We start from the raw sequence: 6,000 nt of genomic DNA on the forward strand, positions 1-6,000 counted from the left end.
TTTCCAATAAAATATTACGTATTTGTTTATATTTATATATGTTATTTCATTCATTTTTTTAATAAACTAATTAATCATTTAAATAATCAAATGTTTCACGGTAGATTTGTTTATAAAAAAAATTAAGGTTAAGTACGATTTTGGTTTTTAAGATATAAATTAAAAAATTTTTTGTTTTAAATCTTTTTTGGCATACAAAATCGTCTCTAAAATTTAACTTAATTTTAAAATCGTTTTTCAGACTAAAATACCCTTCTTCTTTACTAAAATAGGCAGTTTTTTTTCTTTATTTTCTTCTTCTCCATCACAATATCTTTTCTTCTTTTTCTTCTTCTTCAACTGAAATTTTAATAGCAGCAACAAAATTTTAACTAATAAATATCAAAAAAACAAAAATAGAATTTCAACTGGCAAAATATCAGAATCAGAAGAATGGAATCAAAATCAGAAGTAGAAGAATAATAGAATCAATCAAAATGAAATCAGAGCCAACAACAACAATGTGATTAACAAAATCAACAAATCAACAAATCTAACAATGTAATTAATAAAAGAAACAGAAGTAGAATAGGTGAGTTGCAGTGGCAATGTTGGCCGCTGCTGGTGGAGGTGGAACAGAGGTCGTTCTCTGTGTCTAGTTCAGCGAGAGAAAAGCTTATGAAGATGGTGACGTTCTTGACAGCTTGTTGGAGAAAAAAAAGGCTAGTTTCGATGGTCTCTGTTCAATGAAAAAATTGAGGACGAGAAAGGGTGAACGGCTAGGTTGGAAAAGGACAAAAGAGGGTGACATCGCGGCCATTTGAGTGTTGACCGTGGCACTAGGGTCGGGAATTTTGGGTTCTCAAAAAGGGGAACAGAGGGTTCGCCACGACGGAGCTAGCGCAAAGGGGAGAAAAGGGAGGAGGGTAAGGAGACGTGTGACGATGCTGTGGCAGGAAAAGGAGAAGAATAATGGTGTCGATTCCTCCCCCCTTCCCCTTCTTTCTTCTCCCACTCCTTGCGTGATTTTCTTCTTTCTCTCATCCATTTTTTTCTTTTTTTTTTATAATTTTTTGGTCAAGAACAACTTGATAATAAAATTTAAAATTTAGGTAAAAACAATAATTTTAAAATTAAATTAAATCTTAGGAACAATTTTATACGAAAAAAATTAGAGACAAAAAAAATTTTCGACTTATATTTTATGGACCAAAATCGTAGTTAATCCAAAATATTATGTACAGAAAATGAACATTTTAGTTAGATTTAGTTATAAAAATAATTCATTCAATATTTATTTTTTTCTTTATATATAAATATATGATTTAATTTTATTTTTTTATATGTTAATATTTACACAATAATAAAAAACAGTAATAACTAAATGATGAGAAGCAAATATTTTCAATGCCTTAATAAAAACTTTTACTTTATTGACAAATTTACATTTCTCTGTAAAATATCATCACTTTTTTTATCCTGTAAAATAACCTTATGGTCTTAAATATAAGAAAGTCCCATCTACCATTTTTTGTATACTCGGTTCCGCAAATATATCTGGAATACCAAGTACCAATGTGGCGGCATATGACACTAATAAAAGCAACAGTAAAGATGGAACCAAACAAGAATTAGAAAAAGTAAAATGAAATAAAATATTAGCAATCATTTGAACGACCAACAACAGCCTTAACTCTTAAGCCTCAACTAGATCTTAGCCCTACATAGTAAATTCTCATGATGTCAACTCTAAAAAGTGGTAGAAGGTATAATTGTTGAATTTACTCTTAATACATAGCAACTGTAAAATAATTTTATATTTATATTTAATCATATAATATTATATTATAAAAAATTATTATTATTTTTATTGATTATATGAATAATGATTTAAAAATACGAATATAATTATATAATTATATAAAATATTTTATATTATTAATATATTAAAATTAATCTCATAATATCAAATTTATAATTAAATTTTTATATTTTTAATTAAATTTTTACATTATTTTTAATTTTGTAATTAGCTCATTTTCATATAAAAAAAGTTAAAAAAATTAACAAAATATTTCTCTAAAAAAATATGTGATCAAATATTAAATTAGGTTCTTAATTGTGGCCCTACAAGAGACACGCCGAATAGCGGCGGTTTTTTAGGAATTTGCGGCCGTTCTTAACGGCCGCAAAACGAAATTCCAGCGGTTCCACAAGCGTCGCCTGTTAGAAGGTGGAGATTTGATTTTGCGGCGGTTTTGAGAAACCGCTGGCACAACTGCAGCAAATCAGGTTGATGATTTTGCGGCAGTTTCAAAACCGCCGCTATTTTGGTTAGTTGATTTAAAAAAATTGCAGCAGTTTACAACCGCCGCAATTTTGTATGGGTCTTTTAAAAAAAATTGCGACGGTTTTGAACCGCCGCAATTTCATGCATGAGCTTAAAAAAAAAACTAACCAACTACAATAGTTTATACTATTTTTCTTTACTATAACCTATTTTCTTTATATCATATTTATTAAACTTTAAATATTAACATAGAAAAACACTAAATAAATAATATCATGATTAACAAAGCTATTTTCTTTACTTGATATTGGTTCACCATATTTTCTAAGAGAGAACAATTTACACAAAAAATAAGGTCAATTTGGAGAGAAAAAAAATCAAATATTATTTTATGACTTAAACATCTAATACACAGTAACCTCCCTCACCTCACATAGAACTTCTGCATTGCTAGCGTTGAAATCCCTTAAAGCTGTTCGTTTCACATGTTGCGGTTAGATAAAAATTGAACCCATGGTATCAATAGAAGGTTGGAAAAATGAAGCTATCATTGAGGATAAAATGTGTTAAATGCAAAAGGAGGATTCATGATAACTGTATGAACAATTTGGCCTAGAGTATGGACCAAGAAAATCGTATAAACCTATTAGTTACACTAAATAAAATACTTCAAATAGCATATAATGCCTACAAGTTATACAATGAATACCCTTAAGAATTTTATGTTCCCATATAAATAAGAAGTTAAGAACTAATTCAGCAATGTTGTTTGAACTATTACACTCTCAACTGGAGATTATGGAGACATAACAAGAATCAATTTTCCATATCCATCTAAGAACAAAATTCCAGAAAAGAAAGGAGAGAAGTGCAGCAAATTGCACCAGGCAACAAGCCTTCAATTCAGACTGTTGTTGCTCCAAAATGCCAATAAAGTGTCAAGATTGACGATGAAAATCATTTTTAATCCACATAATTAAAAGTGATAAGGCAGTGCTGCAAAACCACAAGAGTTCAAACATAGACTAATTTTTCTACAAAGAAAACAACTTGGCCCCAAATATCGTCATTCAACAAATGCAAGATTCCATATTTTACTTCTAAACTTGTGCTTCCTGAAATCAACTGGTGGCTTACGACATAGAACTCAATCTTATAAATTCATTAAGATCCGAATCCGATTTTTTTACATTTTCTATGATAAAGGTTATTGTTCAATACATGAACTCATAAAATGGGATGGAATGAATGGAAAGTTGCCTCTCTACCTCAAGTCCATGACATTAGACTGAATAAAATCCATATCCACCTGAAGTTTTAATTAAATAAAAAAGAATGGTGTATGAATTATTAATAACCAACCTTTAAATAATTATTGAAAAATTCCATTTATTGCATCTACAGCATATAATTGACCAACTTTTATTTCATCTTTTTCTATTACAACAGTATCCCAAGCTTTATTCATTCAAGATACTTTGCCTTGATGTACAATATTCAAAATACACCAAATCTTATTGTTTAATTCAAACAAGAGACTTGGATAATGTGAAACCTTTGTAATAATTTAGAATAATATTCGACAGAGATATAAAATACCTCAAGTTCCTCAGCATTAAGAGATGCTATTTCAAAAGATTCTGGATCAATGTCAATGCTAACATGTCTGATCAATGCTAACACAAATCAAGAGAATATTAGATATGTAATACAGGATTGATCTTAGAAAACGAAAATATGTAATGCAGATCAAAAGCTTTACCTTGAACCACAGCTCCATCATTGGGACGTTCGTACCCCTCTCCCTCCTTCAAGGTCTTCTTGAGAAGCTTCTTATCCTTGGTTATGTCAGATACAGCCTTTCAAGATATCAACTCAAGATCAATTTGGAGCGAAGCATTCGGAGGGGATATTTATTTAAAAACGCTGACAATTCTCCGCTGCTAAGTCCCGTCTCTTTTGTATTATAAATATATGTGTCTCAAAAGTATAATGTCCTAGTCTAAGAAGAACTAATTTTGCAGAAAATTGCAGCAGCTAAGCATCTTATAAATCAACCATGAAGTCACTGTTTCAGTGATAGTTGCCAACTCTAACTGATTAGTCAAATAATTTGCTGTGTATAATGCCTAGTGTACCTAAAAGCCACATTACTTTGTCTCTATAGTTTCAGGAAAGTTCATTAAAATTTTACTTATATCAAATCTTCAATACCATCAACTTTAAATTAAACTGCTACATCTCACTTTGTCTAAATTGACAAAAGTCAAGTGACACTAGCATTGCTAGATTGCTACTGCTTTCTCCTTTCTCTAATTTCTTTAATATTTTAAATATATCCATATGATCATACAAGGATATATGATTAATCATGAGAGTGATTTGTAGCAAAACCCACCATAAACATTATAAATTTTAGAGAAATGGATACCTCACGACGAGGAAGTTCAGCCTTCCATGCAGTTTCACGCTCCGCTACTTCACGCTCACGCTCTTCAATATAACTTTGCATCTCTCTCTCCTTCATGATCCTATCTTGAATATCAGCATCTAATGCTTCTTTCAACTCTTGAACAAACTTATCTACCACAGCCTTTATACGAAGAGACATCCTTGGCTCTATCATCTTGTGTTAAAATTCCAAGCCCTGAAACACACACCCAAAAAGTCTCATATATTCTAGTACTCAGTTTGAGAACGGAATAGCCTAAAGAACAATAATCAACTTTGGATTTGTGCTTGACAAGCACATAAAAATCTGTTTGGGAAGAATTTTCATTCTTTTAAACTTCATACTAATACATCAATTAAAAACATAACTATCCAAAGAATTTCTTTATTACATTTACTTTTGAGTGAGCTGCAACAATATTCTATGTTTTTAAAGTTTGCTATTCCCAAAGTTACTTGTTTTTTTGAAAACTAAGGAAACTTCTCAATCTGGGAATATTACTGCATGAAACTGGCAATTTTCCTAATCATCCTTGTCAGTATCCCTAATCCCTGACCCAAGAAGGTCCCTTATAAGTTTATATTTTATTAAGTACAGAACAGAGTAAAGTTTCCTTTGAGGTGATATGGGTGAATTGATACATATAAATGTTCCAAACCAAGAAAATGAATCAAAATGTTGAGGCTCCTAATCAGAAGATAAGTTTCTTGGTATCTATGTCATCTTCAGAGATATAATAATAATAGTAATAATTCAGCTCATCAGAGATAATAATAATAATAATAATAATAATAATAATAATAATAATAATAATAATAATAATTCAGCTCAAAGTGGTAATAAATAGGTGAATCAAACCAAATCAAGTGATCATATCAAAATAAGCAAAATGAAAGCATTTAATCAAATATGATGACACATTATGGAACAGATTCTAACCATTTACCCATAATTAATTAATTAGTTTCAACTCACACACAAATCATCATCTTCACTTCATCAAATCTAGGTTCAGCTTTACTATTTCATTGCAAAGATCAGCACAATTCTAGTAATCCAAAATCCTAAAACTAAGTTCAACAATAGCTTCTTTACTTATCCTTTTAATACCGAAAAAAAAGCAAAATGTACAGGAAGAGATAGACGGAGAGTACAGACCAAAGGAACTAAGCAGAGGATCTGCCACCTCTGGTTACCACGGCCGCCGCTTGTCATTCACAGAGCCACAGCCAATTTCTTCAGCCGGGCACGCGCCCTTTATCTGTCGCCGCGGTCACTC

The sequence above is a fragment of the Arachis duranensis genome, chromosome 4 (genome assembly GCF_000817695.3).
Source record: "Arachis duranensis cultivar V14167 chromosome 4, aradu.V14167.gnm2.J7QH, whole genome shotgun sequence".
NCBI lineage: Eukaryota > Viridiplantae > Streptophyta > Magnoliopsida > Fabales > Fabaceae > Arachis > Arachis duranensis.